We start from the raw sequence: 19,597 nt of genomic DNA, 5'->3' as shown, positions 1-19,597 counted from the left end.
AATGAATATGATTTTCGTTGTAAGTGCTCGTTTTTTATCTGCATATATGCATGAATATGCATGAATCTGTATAATTTTAATAACTTTAATCAAGTGAATTTTGAGGGAAACAGTTATTATTTGACCTATATTATTTTGACAAAAAGAGAGATAAATCACTGACATAAATCTCATTTTCATTGACTTCTTCTTGCACATAATAAAACTAAAATTACATAGAATGTTGAAGCGTGCCGCGAATGCGGCATTATTATCGCGGGATGCCGTGAAAGATGTTGCGCGATTCAAAGAGGAGAGGCACATTCCCATTCGTGCATGTGGGAATGGAAAGTGCACACGCACTAGCGGAGGTGATCGCACGTGACACGCAGGCTAATGTCAGTTATGCGCCACACGCGAGTCGGTTTCCGCGCACGTGGAAACATCTGCCCCAAGAATTGAGTTCGGATAGGGTCTAATAGCTGGAACTCGTTAACGAAATTGTTTGTGCTTCGTGATTCCGCTGTTAAACAAGTGCCTTTATCTCATAATTCTCTTAACGCCTCTCCCCCCATAAATTTCTAAGAGATAGAAATATTATAATTATATTTTATCATTTGTTATATTATATATATTTAGAATTAGAAAGAATGACTTCTTTTTATAATTTTTAATAATATTTAAATTGATATTTTCTAAATTGCAATTTTTATTTCTATGTAATTTAAACAAGTGCTCTTATCTTATAATTCTCTTAATGTCCTATAAATTTAATTTCAAAATAGAAATATTATAATTATATTTTACTTTTATTATAATAACATATTTTATAATTATATTTTATTATTTATTACATATTTAGAATTAGAAAGAGAATGCATCCTTCATAATTTTCAATAATATTCAATAATTTTCAATATTTAAATTAATATTTCTAAATTGCAATTTTTATTTCTACGTAATTTATGATATTTTACCTTCGTAATTTATGAACTGCATATAGCCAATGCATGTCCCAATAGAGAGGCACCATAAATTTTTCGAAGCTTAAATGAGGAGTGGTACATGTATTACAAGATTAATCTCCACTCGAGTCCGGCTAGTAAATCAATTAAAAATGATTTTGTGTCGATGGTCCTCTTTATAGACAATGCAAATATGATATCAATTTATTTACTGAAGTGCTGCTTCACTCAATTTTCTGTCGCGGGCATTACTGTCGTGTCGCTTCCGCGAAAATATATTTTTGACGCATGGTTTTTCACGCCGGTACGATCCGTAAGCGGATGATCAGGCTTTTATGGAATATCGGGGCCGCCAGTAGCGTGCTTTGTGACGACCCATCGATAGGCGTGACTTTTCAATGCAACGGTGCATTGATTTTTGCTTGGTTACATGGCACCGAATTGAAACACCGGTGGTTCTAGACACACACAATCGCCCTGGTAATATATCAGCCGCATTGAAATTCGCAGAGCTACTCGATGTTATCGATACTAAGATGCGACAGATTCTCCATTTTCAACGAATGACATGCATATTGCAAGATATTATTACCTTTCGTTTGTTTGCTTCTATATAATTCTATATATGATGCAAAAATGTGTAAATTTTAAAATGCGTGAATTTCCAGATAGATACCTATTTGCAATTGAAACTGTAGAGAATCTTGAATTTTCCGTGAATCTATGGATTTACAAACTTTTAATGCTTAGCGTTTCTCTTGGCTCGAGATAATACCGTGCAATCTTATAATTCTCAATTGTATATCTTTGTTTGGATACATTTTAAAACAGAGTATACTGAAATATTATTAACTCGATATGAGAAATGAGAAACTGTCTGACTGCATCGCTCAAAAAGCTGTAAAGAATGTGCAGTAGTGCCACTTCTCTTGAAGTAGGTCGAAGTAGGTCGGACTCGGTGTTCCGGAAGCAATGAGTGCACTTCTATGAAACTGTCCGGAGGATTTCGTATGCCGGTATACGTTTCTTCGGGGGGAAGAGGATCGCGCTTTACACGTACATACTGGTGGCCGGTTACGCGGGACACGACCGATGACATAGAGCGGTCGCAGCAGTCACTCCATCGCGCATGCATGAGACGCGATATGAATTGCAAATGCCTAAATGCCGCTGGTGAAGTTTATATGTAATATCGGTGTCCGGTCTCTTTCGCCAAGTAGCTTGTTGGACCAGCCGCGAAGACTGGCTTCATATTTCTTTAAAATTCTATAGCTCGTCGTCCAGGTTATTCTTTTTCTCGATGTAAACGCGATTTATATTGAAATAAGGGAAAGTAATTTTTTACGACCAATACAATTTTACGTCACTTTTTTTTCAGCGTACATCATATTTATCTATTGCGGAAGATAATAGAAATTGATAAAAATAGATGCGATACGAGCATTTTTCTATAATCATATCTTGAATTAAAATACATAAGATCTGATTACGAAACTTTAGTATATCGATATACGATTATTATATGCACTTATATTATGACTGTATGATATTTATCTTTAACTTCTCATCTGCAAAACAATGTTCTTTTCTCAAATAAATTTAATTAAGAGTTTATAATTAAAATCAGAGAAGATTATCTTAAAGCCAACCAAGACAACTTATGGAAATTTCCATTTTATCGTTACGACTCAATTTACGTCGACTGTATTAGACATTTCGTGGAAGATAGTCCACATATGGTTACTCCATATACGTCGACTGTGGATGAGCAAACTAAGCCGACAAGTCTCTTCCGCTTACAGTTTGTCGACTTGTGGTTTCCGACTGTTTGATCCGCTCAAAGAGCCCGTGCACTCGAAAAATTTAGGTCAAGCGACTTAAGTCGTATCCGGATTATTCTTGAATTAACGTAGCATTATTAAAGAACTTTATACTATCGTTTGTTTGACCTATATTACAATGTAAATTTTAATAAGAGAAAACAATCTCCAAAAATCATGAATATGCTTTCATTCAACTCGCAATTTTCAAGTTATAATAATTATTATAAGTCTCGCTATTTTAAGAGAATATAATTATTTTTATTTTTTTTTATATCGACACATCGATTTCTCGATGAATAGTTGGTCAAAACATGTCTTCTCGAAACGATCGTTTTCATTCGCTTTTCTATCATCGAGAGATATCTTGTAAGCGACGAGAATGTGTGTCCGCGACATGTTCTAAGATACGTCGTAAATCCTTCAAAGGATTTATAATCCCAATTCGCGCGAGAGATGTCGCAGATCGACGAGAAATTAAGCCCGCTTGCTCGATAAACTGCTGCACCACGAGAAACGAGAATGAATTTCCCGTGCAATTTATTCGAGCATGTCAAAATCGACTCCCTCGTTGTCCTCGTAGCCACAATGAAGTCCGAATTTTCCAACGAGATTTCCAACGCGATGTTTTTATGCGCCATTTCGGCACACGAACATTCTCTCGGCAAGTACTATTACAATTATATGCCTGAGAAAATAAACGTCGGCGAAATTTTTCGTAAATATTCTTCAAGTATTCATATATGAGAGATGAACTAAAAAATACCAGTAATACAATGCAGTTTAATTTATTAAAAGAGAAAGGAAAGTATAAAATATTATATGCGTATACGTATTATTTCAGAGCTTCTCTAAAAATGGATTTAGTCTCTATTTATTTCTGTCACTATTATTAATTTCCTTCTTATTTATGCGCTTTTAGCCGTAGGTAGAAAATTTCACCATCATTTGGAGTCCTTTTCCTCGGAATTTCTTTCGAATAAATTCTTTTAGCCTCCGTATTAAAGTATTACTGCATGATGCTGCACGTCCCCCTAACAGTAACCTCTTTTGGTGTCTACGAGTGGAAACTGAGTCCCGCGACATTTCAGAGAGGCCCGCTTCCTTTCCCTCCCAGTTTTATTCCTCGTGCCCATTCCGAGATCCCACATTCCCGTGGAGAGTTTTACCAGCCGCGGCTTTAAAAAACCTCGGCCAACCGAGAGCCCGGGTGCGCGTTAACCGGGGCTCTCTTTCCGCGGGCTTGTCAAAGCCGAGAATTTATGACGGCCACCTAAATGTCCGACCTGGCGAAGGAACCCACTTGGACGTGTATCACGTCGACGCAATTCGCGGCGCGATTCTTTCATGGTGGGCGCGTGAATTTTTATATGGCGAGATCGCGCGCGCGAGGGTGCGTGAATCTCCACTGACACACGTAGAATTACGTTGCCATTGTTCGCGCGACAGTACGATTTCCCGTTTCCTCGCGACAGTGTATCAAGTGTGTCGTCATTACGTCCGTGCCCGAAATGGAAAACATTTCCCAGCGCGGCGACGTTGCCGTGGGAGTTTTGAATATTACGCGTGCAGAGTTCTCTCTCTCCGATGCCTGCAAGCCATAAATACGCCAAGCTGTCGTTGCAAAAATATGCGAGAAGGGGATTGTTGGTTATTCATGATTTTCGCTGTGATTAAATTCAATGTCCATTAATATTGAGAGAAAAGATCGTCGTCGAGAAACAAGAAAAGGGAAAACAGTTCTCAAAGACCGTCATTTTACGTAATGATCATTTTTTAAAAGAAAATAAGATATAAGTTCTTTTATCGTGATGTTGTGTGATAAAGATAAATCGTACATTTATGGAACTGCAAATTGTCAAGAACGTATTTTCAGCGAAATAAGCAAAAAAAATTTATATAATCATGTGTTCAAAAATGATTTTTTAATTGACGTTTAACAGGTGCTGCTTACATATTTTTAGACAATTTTTAGAAAACGATTTTGCTTGAGAATAAATTATTTTGATATATAAGAATAATTTTCTACCGTATTGTTGGAAATTAAATAAAATAATATGCTCACATTTGTGATAGTTCCTGTATAAGAATGTATGTAAATTTAATTGATTTCGCACGTAAGTGAAATAAATTCAATTTCAATATCAAACGCGACGACTTAAGAATGCAATGTACATCTCGCTCCGACAATCTAATATCCGGTATTCATGATACGCGAGAATGAAAAAGCCTTCTATTTTATAAGAAGCAGAAGTAGGTCGTGCGCGGATCAACGTTTGACTGATTGTTTTCTTATGCATCGCGGTAGGAAGCTCAGGAATCGGCAGGAAATTCTGCGCGAGAGACGATAAACCCCTAGAGAGTAAGAGGGTCCGAGACTTGGTATTATTACGCAACACCATGTCATGTCCGTGCAAATGTCGAGAGACGAGAGTTTATTTGCGCACGGGGGCCAGTTGCTGCCGTCACCATTGAAGCTTGCTTGTTTTTCGACCCGCCCGTTTCGACGACAATAAGTCCGTGTGAAGGGGTTTGCGCGTCACGAAAAACGTAGATAGGATAGTGGGTAGGTACACACGATGGCTCAAAAGGTCGCTGATAAAACCGGAAAGCACTCGCGCGTCTTTTCGCCGACGACAAAGGACCCCCAACATGCTCTCCCTTGCTCTTTCTCTTTAAAGGTAAGGTCGAGGAGAGGAAGAGACGTGAGGATTCTCTCGCGCGTTCGCGTTTTCAGTTCGTACTAAAATAATAACCGAACAGAAGGAATATTCTCGCGACGGGGAATTTGTATAGCGAAACGTCACCGCGCCCTGTGGGTAATCATTATACGTGATAAAATAAGGATCTAAGATGTGTGTAGAACTGACGTTTTCGTTTCGAAAAATATTATTTTTCAGTTTTTCCAAAATGTATAATATTTTGTCATTTAAAAATATTTCGCAAAATTATATTTTTTGATATTTTTTAAATTAAAATATTTAAATCTTGAAAAAAAAATTCTTATACGAAAAATTATTACTACATATTGTGCATTCGATATACAGCACAATTTGTCAGATTAATTTCAGATCATATTTTCGTGGAAATTTACGTAGGGACACGTGTTAAATATCTTTAAAAAAGTTACAAATTTATTGCAACATAACTTTGCAAAACCTGCATGTTTCTATCTCAAGTTCTTGGGCAAGTGACACTTTGACAGATTATTGACAATTTCTCTCGCGGAGTGTACAGTAAAATGACAATTAAAATCTGTATATTTCCGGCATTTATCCCTACACCTCTACGACCTAAACCTATTCGCACAAGCGGAGAGTTCTCGATACACAAGCTAGTATGCTATGCGTTTTCGTTACGACACGCGGGAAAGTAAGCGCGGATAATGGCGTTAATCAGACCGACGTTAGCTCGCGGCTTACGTAATCCGCAGTTACGAGTCACTGATACACCTTTAAAGTGGTAAATCATAGCCCCTGGAATATCGATCGCGGGTCTACTAGAGCTAACGCAGTCGACTGACATAATTACCGCTGTGAATACACCCGGTGTGCGGATGAAGATGTCCAAAGAGAATTATGACCGGGGGCTGTCGGCACGCAGTTCGTCGTTTCAATTTACATTTTCGCGATACCGCGTTCACCCGATCGCAGGTTCGTATATCTTTCAGCTTCCGCTTAAGATTCGAGATCGAGTTAATGCGACTGCACTCGAGTCGAGAGACACCAGAGAGAGGCGAAAAAGTTACTTACGTTTACGTTAGTCGATACTCTCGAAAGTTATCACCGTGAGAAATTGTCTCGAGAAACATGATTTATATTTCTGATGCGTTTTGTCCGTAAAGATCAAGAATGTATAAACGCAAAAATGCTAATATTTGATTCAATCGTTAATGAGTACAATATGAAAAGTATTAAAAAATTTATAGTTGCATCGAAATAATCAATTAATAATGTAATTAATAAATATATTTTGTGTTTGAGCATCTGTAATATTTATCTAAAATTATCTTGCTTTCGAACGTGAGAACACATTTTGTCAATTAAAATTGAAACTAAAACTATCTAAAAAATTGAAAAATTTCTTTAATTCTAATAATCATTAAATTTAAGAGTGATGTATTTTTTATTCTAACCCTGTACACTTTTTTTATAAAAAAAAAATATTTAAGTTAAAAGAGTTAATTCTTGAGGGGCAAATTCTTTCTTTCTCTCTTTATTTTCTTTTCTTTTTAATATATCGTAATAATGCAACAATATATTTAGTATAATATATAACGGCAATAATAATAGTGATAATAATAATAATAATAATAATAGCAATATTACAAATAGTATAACTCGACAGTGTCGAAGAATCGAGAAACCGGACACTTGATGCGGAAACTGACCCATGTTGGTCTATTCGCCACGAGTTAGATTACGTGAAGCATATTTATATAACGTTTTGTCGACGATGTTGCGAGAAATGTAATTTCAACGTGGAGTTGTATTCTCGTACGTGGTGTTTTCGTTTTTGCCGTGTCGCATTTACTACATATGCATGACGGCACGAAAAGCGTAATTAGGTCGTGACGTTTATAATTCGATTCAGCGTGACCCGTGCAATCCGCTTTGGAATTGCTCGTTTGCATCTTACTCACGGAAGACCCGCACGGCTCTATTTGTTAAACGTATTTTAGCGATAAATATTTTGACGAAAATCGTTGTACGCATATTTAAAGATTCGAAGGTTTAAAGATTTCAATTTATTAGATGTAAAATATTTTTCTTTTTGTTAAAATATATAAAGATTTAATACACATAAAATAGGCATGAGATAATTGCAAACTTGAATTGGCATTATACGTGCACTGCACAAAAGCACAATGTGAAAAAAAAAAAAAATCAATTAAAAATTTAAAAAACATTTAAAATTGACATACTTTTTGCAGGATATAATATTTTGTGTGGAATTTAGTTTTTTTCAGCTATATTAAAAATTATCATCTTTTTTATATTTTGTGTGTATTGTAATTATATTTAATTTTATTATATTATGTTGATTAGTCTTTCTCTCTATTCGATTCAACATTCAGCTCAGAGACTTGGGGGTTTATTATAAAAAAAAATCTAGGAACAAATTAATCAAAGAAAATATATAAAATGCTACATAAAATTGTTATATAAAATTTTTAGGTAAATATGTTATTTTAAAAATTATACAATTTATATATATCTATATTATATATTAAACTGTCGAAAGCCATGACAAAATTTATGATTCCATTACAAATAAGTTGATATAAGTAATAAAAATCCCATACTGTCACATATATAAATCTTAGATTAAAAATGCACACACATATTTCGATTTTTATTCATATTCAATTAACTCACGAATTCAGAATAATTTTCAATAAAGAGCTGCTTATCGCTGTATCAATTCTTGTACCAATCTTTTTTCATTATCTCTGTTTAGGACGATAAATGAGTTGAAATTTCAGAGATATATCCGAATATGCGTTAGTCACACTGATAATAACTGAATATTTAAATAATTTGTACATAAATTTAAATTATTATAGAAAACAAAATGTATACGTAAATGATTTTTATTATTTGGAGATTATTTAGAGATAAACAAATAATATAAGATATTGTCTCCGAAAATTAACAATTTTAATTTATTCGATATGTGTGATTAATGCAATTATTCATTTTTATATTTATACATATTTCGCTTTCACGCAGTTCAATAGCTGTTAGAAAGAGGATCTTATAATCTACTATTTATTAGTAAATTATTTGCATTCGTTTCTTGAGCCTCTAGGAGCTGCAAGAGCATAATCATGGTAGATAAACATAAATCGAAACGCGAAGCGAGTTAGAACGGAAATCTTAGGGTGCTTAGATCAGCTGTAAAATGGATATCATGAGAAAGACAAATCTACGGTGAGAGAGACAAAAACGAGCCGGGTTGTCGTTGAAATAGTACATCATGCTTTAGCCTGAGATTAGAACAAATTATGTATCACACACAGGACGACTTTATGATCATAGAAATAAATGATCAGGCTCGAATGTGGATTACGTCTCTCCGTGTCCGCGCGAAAACGTATCGCGTGCAATCTGTCACACACGAGGATGATGCCCGTTTATTTTTCCCGATAGCTATATTTACACGTTACTTTCCTGGTGTAGAATAACGTGTATGTATACATCGCACTGTGTTTCTATACTTGTCACTTTTTATCTTTAAACCGTTCATACTCCGTTCATACTTCGTTAGTTATATTGAAAGGGATAATCGATTCGATATTTTCGTTAAAGTTTATAGACTTTGAATATTAAAGATTAATATCAATTTTTACGAAATTACCTTTAAAAAATAGGCGATCAGTTTTGATTATAAAATTAACATTTAAAATAATTAATTTAATTAATATTGTGAGACAATTATTTGCGTACAATAAAAATTTTTTAAATTTTATTTTTAAACAAATATAATTAAAAAATTACATAATTTTTTAGAAAAATTTTTCTTTAGATACATAAATTTTTATATATTTTGATGACTTTAATTTGGGAGAATTTAATTCTTATATATTACAATTACAGGTTTAATTTAACATGTAATTACATCTGTAATTTAAATTACAGATTTTGAAATATGTTGAAAATATAACATACGTATGTGTATGTATATGTATATATATTAATGGTATTAAATATTTTATATTAAGAGTGCAAGTACAGAGTGGGTTAAATCGAGTAAGAAAGTTTTATATCGTTTTGCAATAATTAATGAGAATTAATTAATTAATTAATTAATTGCCTAATATTGGAATGTCTCTTCTCGCCGCGCACTTATACTCGAATTGGCCGATTTATTAAAATTAATTTCTCATTAATTATTTCGAAAATCGCAAAAGACTTTCCTATTCGGTTTAACTTCTGCTTCTTGCATACGAAAGGTGATGCGGTTATTATCGGAAACTCTGTATAATGATATGCGTATAATGAAAATTGTCGCGCAAATTGCGGCGATAAACAATTAATTTCGCAAACAATAAATAATAAATGAATAATAAATTACCGTTGCTCGTCCGACCATTTCCTCAGATCTCCTTTTCTTCTTATTTATTCTTTGTTGTTTTTTCATGTCACTCACTTTCGAAATCATGAAAAATTACGCACGTACTAGTAGAAGATAATAATATAACAGCAGAATATGACTTTGCACCGCATTGTCAACGTTAATTATATGCGACTTTATTATGGGCGAGTTTTTTAATTTATTGATTAATCAATCGCATGATACGCAAATGTTGCAAATGGTTTGCTATATTTGCGCATTGTGTGATTGATCAATCGATGAATTAAAAAACTCGCCTTATATTGTGATGAAAACTAAGCTAACCAAACCTAACGTGATAATTGCGTTACGATCTGCTTGACAGTCCAAAATCACGTGGTTAGATACGTCACTTGCTGCGACAGTGTTATCTTTATTGCTAATAACAAGTATACATTTGAAAACAATTTTATTATATTTTGGATTCTATAATATAAGTGAATTTTAAGTTAAAATAAAAAATTAATATTCACGAACTTTCCAATATGTTAATTAGTATGACACAGATTCGCACACGAATTCGCACATGATAGATTTCGATTATCGCTTATATTAAATATCGCAAAAAAAATTATGATCGATCTATCGCACGTTCTTTTCGATTCCTACTTTAAACCAAAAAAATATATCGCATAAGGTATCTCTTTTGACAAATAGCTATCACTTCGACAAGCTTACGAACTTTGAAATCACGGTAATATAAATAATTTATTACACGGATCAATAATCGCTGTAATAATTGTAACGATCGTACGTCAAAAAATATTACGATGAAATACGAAATGTTTTTCTCTGTCACATTACTGTACGCATTTGCCGCGCAATGACAACAAACCGCCGCGCCGCGTGTAAATAATAGCTCGTTACGTCACAAAATTCGGCGCTCGTGTTGTTTATAAGTTAGTGCCGATTACGACTCGTAAGATGCGCAGTGTGTCGTGGTATCTCTCAGAGTACGGTCGTATAATATTAGTTATAGTTACTATAATCAGTGTCGTACTTAGAATTTTGTTGCGGATTCATGTGCGGAATTCATGTGCGTTCTTATCTAATGCTAACAGCAATTCTAATCAATTGTATCTTCGAGTATTAGATATCTCGGATATTAAATTTTATTTTAATTTGCATATTTATTATCACTTACGTTAAAATGCAAAATTGTTTTAAAGTATGAGCGTATATTATTTTTGTTAACAATAAGGGTAATAAGTAGCGTGTAAATCTAATCGCGCTATTTTAAAGTGTCAGTTAGATTGCGGTGTAATTTCCGCGTTGCGGTCTGCTCGCAACAAGATAAAGTCGCAAGTGATTAACATCGAGAATGGCGTGTAAAATGTCACGCATTAAATTCTGCTGATTATTCCTCGCGTTATCGTAATTATCCATGTTTTCGCGAGTGAGTGCTACGAGAAAACAACACATAGGATGAACAAAGAGAGAAGGAAGAGGCCTGGAAGGCAACGACGAAGCAACCATAAAGTGAGTAATTTGTTATATATTTATTATTTATTACTCGTTCGTTGCAATTCATCGCTTATTGCCGCAACGATTACACTTTATTACGCACATTATATTTCATGGTGTAATATAATATATAATATCCATAAAATATTTTGAAATTTATTTCATCATCAATAGATCACATAAGTTTAATATGTCGCAAATATATATGGATTATTATTAAATTTTAATATTATCAGAAAATACCGAGAAAATATTTCCCAAATAAATTACTTTGATTTCGTTAAGAAGAAACATGAGGTTAGATTAGGTGTCCCGCTGATAAAAAACGATAAATGAATCTGTTGATCGCACGGTGTGCGAGCATAAACTATCAACGAAGGGTGTGTACCGTTAAAAGGGGCGTTTGCGGCATGCAGCTTGCCACATAGGGATGTCTTATCGCGACTATATGGGCGGATTGTGCGGCTCTGTTATCACTTAAGCCGTAGCACTCGACACTATTATGTAGATATACATATACATATATACATACATATATGACACTAACATTTCTTTCTTTTTCTCTTACGTTACTTTTAAATGCCAAGGCGATTGTTCGCTTAAAAGCGCGTGATATATATTGAGGCTTGCTAAATAATTATCGCGATTGCGTAAGCATTATGCGCGCGACAAAGAATGCAGCGACTGATTAATGATGCCTATAATATGAGTCATAATAGATGGATGATTAATTATCGGGGATATTGCAATTAAATGTATATAGGGTGATCTGAAATATTTCATCTTAATTACACTAGATTCTTTGAAACAAAATTTGGAGTAATTTTTTAATTAAAATTTTAAAAATCAATCAGCTTCTCAACTCGATATTCGGAAGACTGTACCTTTCACAAATAATATCAATTATTTAAAAAATTTGTCAATACTTCTTATTTTATCAGAATTCATGCTAAAATGAATAAATCATATAACTATACAGGAATTATTTCATAACAAATAGAACTCTAAAACTTGCAAGTTTTTTATGTCGTGATAATTTGTTCGCTTGTTGTTACTTCATTTTACTTGACTTTATTTGTTTTTAAAAAATACAAGTTTTGTAGAACTTATATAGAATTATAAATTCTTTAAAATTTGACGAAAAATGATATAATAAAATCAAAGCAAGATGAGATGCTACGAAATCTTGGAGTTTCAGTTTGTCTTGAAACGAATTTTTTGATTTAATGGCCAGATGTGTACAAATTACTAAAAACTATATTAAGCTAGAATGTTTAATAATTTATGAATTTTCACGCGCACATTGAATGATGCGTCAGCTTCACAGACATATCATTTAATATCTGAGAAAGGAATTGAGGAGTAATCAGCACATAGCGTCCATTAAAACCGACGTTAATTGATTATTTTTCCAATCGCGTGCGCGCGCCTTTTAAATTATGAAAAAAAATTTTTTTTTTTAGATTGGTGTTATGTTTTAGTTGCTGATGCAGTTTAACTGCATGTTGAATATTCCAAAGTTTTTTTAGTAATTACGAAGTACATATATCACAAATAGTTTCAAAGTGTTTTTAAAAAATTAAATATCGAACAGCAATTGAACATTTGAGAGAGCGCAATTTTTCATGTTGCTACATTTCGTAACATAAGAGAGTACATACTTTATTGATTTGAATTGTCATAAATCTCGACATCATAAGTTTTGATTAAAAAAGATTAAAATATATAATGCTATATAAATTATAATTATATTAAATATATAAATATATAATTTTTTTTAATCAAAACTTATGAGAGAGAGAGAGATGTCGAGAGAAATTAATATAATAATATAATAAACATCTCTCATTCTATTACAAAAAAATTTTTATTAAGAAAATTTGATGGCATGGTATGATATTCGCGTCACACTTAAGGGTGTATCTTCTACATTATTATTTATTTTATGACATTTTCGCATTTTTGACAATTTTTGAAGTACGGTCAGAGATAAATTCGATCGCGTGGAAGATTAGAAGAGCCGATGGAAAAGGGGTGGTATAAATAAGGCCGCGCGCGCGGAGAGGATGGAAAACGGCGGAGTAGATTGCTATAGAGTTAGCTGGTTAACTCGACGAAACAACGGTACACCAAGTTGGCGCGCGAGAAGTTGGCGTCAGTTGGCACCAACACGGCGCAACCGTAGGAGTCGCAGGGTTGAAGAGAAGGAAAGAGAGAGGTGGGAAGCCAGTGGCAAAGTGGGTGGCGAACCCCGGCGCCCCTAACTATTTCATTGTTTCATAATTGAAGCATTTGCGGTTTCACAGTTATGCATATATCCATTAAAGGGGCCGGAGCACGAAAACGCAGCGTCGTCGTCTGCGAAACTCGCCTCGTTATGGCGGCGCAACCGTGCAATGTCTTTTGAGAAAGGATCGTTGAATCGCCGGTTCTCCAGCTCGCGCATCGTATCGCCCCGTCTTTCGATAATTAGACTGCCGAATATCTGGCTGCTCGTATGCGCAATTAAGTTATGCAATAAGGGGAACAGTTAAGTTCCCTAAACGTTCCAATATTTCTATGTGCTTCGAAGAGCTATATAATGAGAGTAATCGATTTATATAACTCGATTGTACAACTTCCGGCACTTTTAGCGAATATATTTTGCAAAGCAAAATCGGAGATAACTAATAGCGATTGATTAATTCTTCGATAACTTAATTCCGCGTTAAGTTCCGACAACTGAAGAATAATAAATTTTTTTTCTCAAATTTTTTCACGTCCCTCTTCAATAAATCGAGATAATGTTACGAAATGGAGAGAGAGAGAGAGAGAGGATGACATTTTTTTGTAGCTCGTCTATAAAAATCGAACAATTGAATGAAGTGGAACGACGAATTATTTTCTGGCACGTTCTCTCGATGTATGTAAATCAGGTTAACGTCATTGGATGTCCATACATTTCGTATTATCGCACTTTCTATTCCCGTTAGACCTCTAGATGTACGTGTGTTCATTTTTAGATAAGCTAATACAAAAAATATATGTGGATATGTGGAAAAAGAATCTTTATAACATATTCTTTGAACATTTAAAACAGCTTCAGAATTTTACTATGTGTGTAAGATATGAAATTTTTATTAAGGATAGAATAATTTTATTTATCGATTTTAGTATCATTCTTTCCATTTTGTATTTTATCATTTTACTAGTAGTCATATGATCTGAAATTAAATCTTAATAATTAACACACACAAGCATAAACTGGAATTAATTGAGTTTAATAAAAATTCCATGCATCTTTGAGACATTAATCAGCAATACGTTTAGATATAACAAAAACAATTTTTAAACATGTCCACAAATATAATTAGAAGCATGTTATATAGAGTTATGAAAATAATGAGACAAACAAAATATACAACAATCAATTAAAATAATTAAAATTTTTCAGAATCCTTAGATTCATTAACACATGTCACATATCGTCGATATTTATCAAATTTTTTTATCGCGATTATGTGCAATTCGATACATTTTAACTACAAAATTCCCAGCATAGATAGGGTAGTGGGATCGAGTTTCGAGTTAATGGTGATTAACTTATAGCCCTTCGTTGTCATTATAGTGCGCCATCGTGCTATGCGCACCTCGTTTTCAGTCTTTGACAGCGGTTTAATTACGCTCATCGAACTCGTCGATAAACATTTTTTCAATCCGCTTCCACCATCACTTTGTGCTTTTGCCGAGTTTTCACAAGCACCCGTGCACGCCTCTCTGTTTGCGCGATCGATGCGCAAAGGTCCACAATCGTGACCCTATCGTTGAAAATAGAGCATTGCGGAATTGTGCAAAAATCGCACAATGTCGCTCTTGCGTAAAATATATGGAAATTAATGTAAAAATCGTGTGCATTTACTTGAAAAATCAATTTGCGCAAGTTAAACTCCTATAGAATTTATGTAGAAAATAAATTATTTTAAAAATTGGAAATAATGCCAATCTTTTATCTATCGAAAAATATTTCTTAACAATCGGTTTAATTATTCACACGATTTGATGATTAATTCATAATGATATTATCTTTTATATCTGTTTATATATCATTATTTAATTTCGTTTTTGAATATATGTTTATATATCATTTTACAATTCTTATCTATAATATTATAGATACATAAATCTCTCAAATATAAAAATTAAATCTGAAATATTAATCTTTATTACTTGATGTAAGTTTTTTTTTCAGAATAAGAGAATACAAAAACAATATAAAAAAATATTATGCGTAAAATATCGTACTGGATTTTTATTATAATTAGAATGAAATTTTCTGAAAAAGATAGGAGATTGATATAAAAATGAGTTCAGACATTTATATTGCCGGGTACATTATTAAATATTAAATATTTTATATACAGGCAAAGTTTCTGTCAAGTATTGTTTTATGGCAATACTTTTAATATACTGAAGGAGTAAAAGAAATTAATATTTTACAAATGTGAGAAAATTTTTCTCATAAAAAATAATTGTTTACAATTACTGCATATGTTTGATTTTCATTAGGATTGATCGTATATGTAGAGATCGAGTCTGTTTAATATTTATCATATCTGTGTGTTCTAAACTTATTTATATAATATAAAGATTTAAAAGTCTAAAAAATGCAGTTAGCATAATTTTTTTTAATATTGATTTTTTAATATTAACATTTGTGGTCAGAATATTTATGCACAATGTCATTGTTGTGAATACATATGTTACATGCGTAGTCTCTCTCTATTATATAAATAAAAACATTCGAAATATTTTACTACTATTACAAATATTTAATTTTTTGGAGTTAAACTGCAGTTAATTCTATTTTTAAATTTCTATATTAATAAACGATTTTATTTTTGTTTGTACGTAAAAATATTTATATTTATTTTATACATATACATATATTGATCAAATTTAAATAATAGCATATTTGTGCAATTGAAAAAGATAGAATAGGAATGTGAGGATTACAGTTTGATCAATGATTGGTTCTACCTATTTTGGATAAAAATATTAGTTTTGCTAAAAAAAAAATTTAATTGGTTCTTTGATAAATGAATAATCCTCTTACTGATGCAAAGCTGCTTGTGACAAACTATATATAACGTAAATATTTTTCTTTCAATTCTTCTCTTTTAAAGGGGGGAAAAAAATAAAATAAAATAAAAAAAAAAATAAAAAAAAATAACATCGGGATTATCAGCATTATATTATGTCATCGCCATCTATACATAGTTTAGTATATAATTTAATATAAATATATTTTAATTGAATTTATTTGTCTAAAAGTTAAAGATTTATAATTATTAAAAATCATATATATTTTATTTATCCAATATAATATATATACATATATATTCTATTTATCCCAAAATTAGAACAAAATTTATTAATTATTCTATATGTAAAGACCAAAAATTTTTGCGACTGCGCCACTCCAAATATGAGCAATAGGAACATAAGTAGACGTGCAAACAGACCGTGCACACAAACGGAGAAGATTCCCCGGGACAATTAATCGACTGAACGTATCCGGAGCGGCATTGCAAGAAGGGCGCGTCTCCCGCGTTAATGTATATAATCCTAAACTATCCCGAATAGAGCATACCGAAACGGTGATGCGGCATGCGAGCGTGGAAGCGACGCATTTAGTGAATTAGCGTTCCCTGCCTGCCGCCGCAATCACGGTAATGTGCCCGTGCTCTTCCAGAGCGCGGATAAAGTGATGTGCTCGCAACATACGAGCAACGCTATACGTGGCCGAGACGATCAACAATTAACAAGTCCGCGTTTGCGGGGTCCCTTTCGCGGTCCAGCCGATGCGCGAACTTCGCGCGCTTGCGGTACAGAAGAGAGAAAGCATCGCCTCATCGATGTTTCGAACATTGCTTGCGCATTAATCTGTATTCCTGCAAACTACACAGATTACTGCATATATAACGGGTGTATTCGCCGAACGATTCTCTTCCCTGTAACGAGTAATATATTTTATTTGCCCAATTTTGATTGGACACTCATTTCTTCTTGCGATGTCCTTTATAGGGATTTTTTACATAAAATAATCAAATCGTGAGATAGTTTGAAAATATCAAATATCAAGCACATCCAAAATTAAAAATGCATAAGATTCTTTTATCTGAAACGTATTTGCATTTTTTTTCTTTTTGTCCAATTGAATGATTTAAAAGAGATAAGTGAGTTGACGTAAATATCTGATTTTACCTTGACTCAGTGATTAATCAGTCAGTTGTGATAGTGATAGATATCGCGCACGAATTAGATGACATAAATATAGTCGGATTATTTATCTGATAATTACAAAATTGATTGGTTTATAGAATCCTTGTGACATTATTGTTTTAACTCTTGGATGAAATCACAGCTAAGTTTCGAAATAATTTTTATGATGAAACACATATAAAATGCGATAACAAATATAATTAAAAGAAATACATATAATTAAAATGTATTATTCATATAATTTCCTTGATCCGTGATTAAAAATTTGTCATGCCTTGATATTGCAATTATTTTAGAAACTGTTTTTGTTCGCGATTATTCAAGTTTTATCAATTTTCATTGTGCTTTTATAAATTGATTGTAACAAAATACGATCTTTCGTTAGTAAACATTTCAATGCGTTGCGTTTTTCTCCGCGATAAATTACGTGCCTCTTGCCACGGCGTGTAATTTGGTTTCCATTTGATTTTAATTTACAACCGGGATACAAGCCTCCGTATTCCGTTTGCACGGTGGTAAAATTGAAAACCCATTTTACTTTTCATCGGAAAAAAGGACGTTTCGTATTACGTTCTTTCGGAATCAGACGCCGATTAAATGTTCCGTCAAATCGTACGACATGGAATTTTCTGCAGTTTGAAATTACGTCAAGTATCATTCGATAAATGACTCATTAAATAATTAATTTTTTTTATATCGCAAAATCGATTAATTTCTTTATTTAAACAGACTGTATATATATGAATATATAAAACATATGAATAATTATTACATATATAACATATATATTATTAATAATTATTATATTATTATATTATACATATATAATGATAATTATTTTTCGCGTTATTTCGCGCGCTATTTTCTTCTGCTCGTAATCTTCTAATACTTTCACATAATTGCGTAATCGCAACTTCGTAAATTATCGCCGACGACACATGTGCGACGTTCTGCATAAAATTTTATTTATCGGCGCATATTGTCATTCGCAGTCTGCAATTTTATGTAAACGCCCGGTAACGTGTATTCACTGTTATCACTTGTCGCTTCCGTAATCGTTTCGCGCATGTCACATTTATTGGACGAACAGCTGTCTACATGGTACAGCGAGTGCGTGGCGAATTGCGCCAAATAATTTTACTACTACGCGACGTTGTTCGTTCGTTCGCTGTGTGTCGCAGGCCGGGGTATTTTGCCGGGCTTTTTTTTTTTAGCCAACTCTTTATCGATCTTATGGTCGATTACCTCGCGTGATAGCAGACAAATTATTTTAGCGCGTTGATGCAGCGTCACCAATTTCGGAGCAATAATATAATTAACTTTAAAATGAGATATTACTTTATTTACGCTTTTCCTTTTCGAAGGTGTGTTTATAGCGTTTCGAATGTTTTGTTTTTAGTTATAAAAATCATGCAGCGTATCTACCAGTATAAATAATTAGAAAATTATTATTTAATATTTGTTATTTTAATATCTTCACAGCAGTAATAAAATTAATCTACACAAACTATTAAAAAATTATTGAAATAGCGATACTTACTTCTAATTACCATATCAATATTTAGAGACAAGATGGAAAGTATGTCGTTCCTAGGAAAAAATAATTCTTTTAAAACTGACAATATTCTTGCAACGTTAAGAGCCGAAAAAATCTTCTTTCGCCCAGCCTACGATAATTCCTCGCTGATAAATTCTTGGCAGCGAAGCTTTTTGCGATATGCAACGAGCGGAGCGCGTTGAAGGATTGTCACATAGCACGAAACGTCGTTCCGTATGGCGGAGTTGAATCCCGAAGGGTTGCATTTCTTGAAGGGTGCGCCGACGAAAAAGCGATTCGCCGCCGACTCTCTCTCCTCGCTTGAGAAATCTCTGGCTGTCTCGTTAAAACTTTTCCTCGGCACATGTCTCAAGAGCGCTCTCACCAAAGAAGGTTGCATCTCCCCGTTTCGGCATCGTTCTTACCTTTACGCACGGTATGCAGCACGAGAAGCA

General features: G+C 33.3%; 1 protein-coding gene across 20 annotated transcripts in view; it reads left to right on the top strand.

The window, feature by feature from the left end:
- LOC145936300 (CUGBP Elav-like family member 1-A) overlaps nucleotides 1-19,597 on the top strand; it is a 384,349-nt gene that overhangs the window by 21,402 nt on the left and 343,350 nt on the right. For 2 of the 20 annotated variants that reach the window (XM_083038372.1, XM_083038367.1), the window contains exon 1: nucleotides 10,826-11,359. The exons of the other annotated variants lie outside the window; for them this stretch is intronic. The gene's annotated coding sequence lies outside the window, so the exon portion shown is untranslated. Of the gene's footprint in view, nucleotides 1-10,825; nucleotides 11,360-19,597 lie in introns of those variants that run through there. 20 annotated transcript variants of the gene reach the window in all.

Source organism: Prenolepis imparis, unplaced genomic scaffold (genome assembly GCF_030444845.1).
Source record: "Prenolepis imparis isolate NDT839.2.m4 unplaced genomic scaffold, iyPreImpa1.0 SCAF_5, whole genome shotgun sequence".
NCBI classification, from domain to species: domain Eukaryota; kingdom Metazoa; phylum Arthropoda; class Insecta; order Hymenoptera; family Formicidae; genus Prenolepis; species Prenolepis imparis.
The sequence above is the reverse complement of the archived record's forward strand: the minus strand, read 5'-3'. Positions and strand labels throughout refer to the sequence as shown.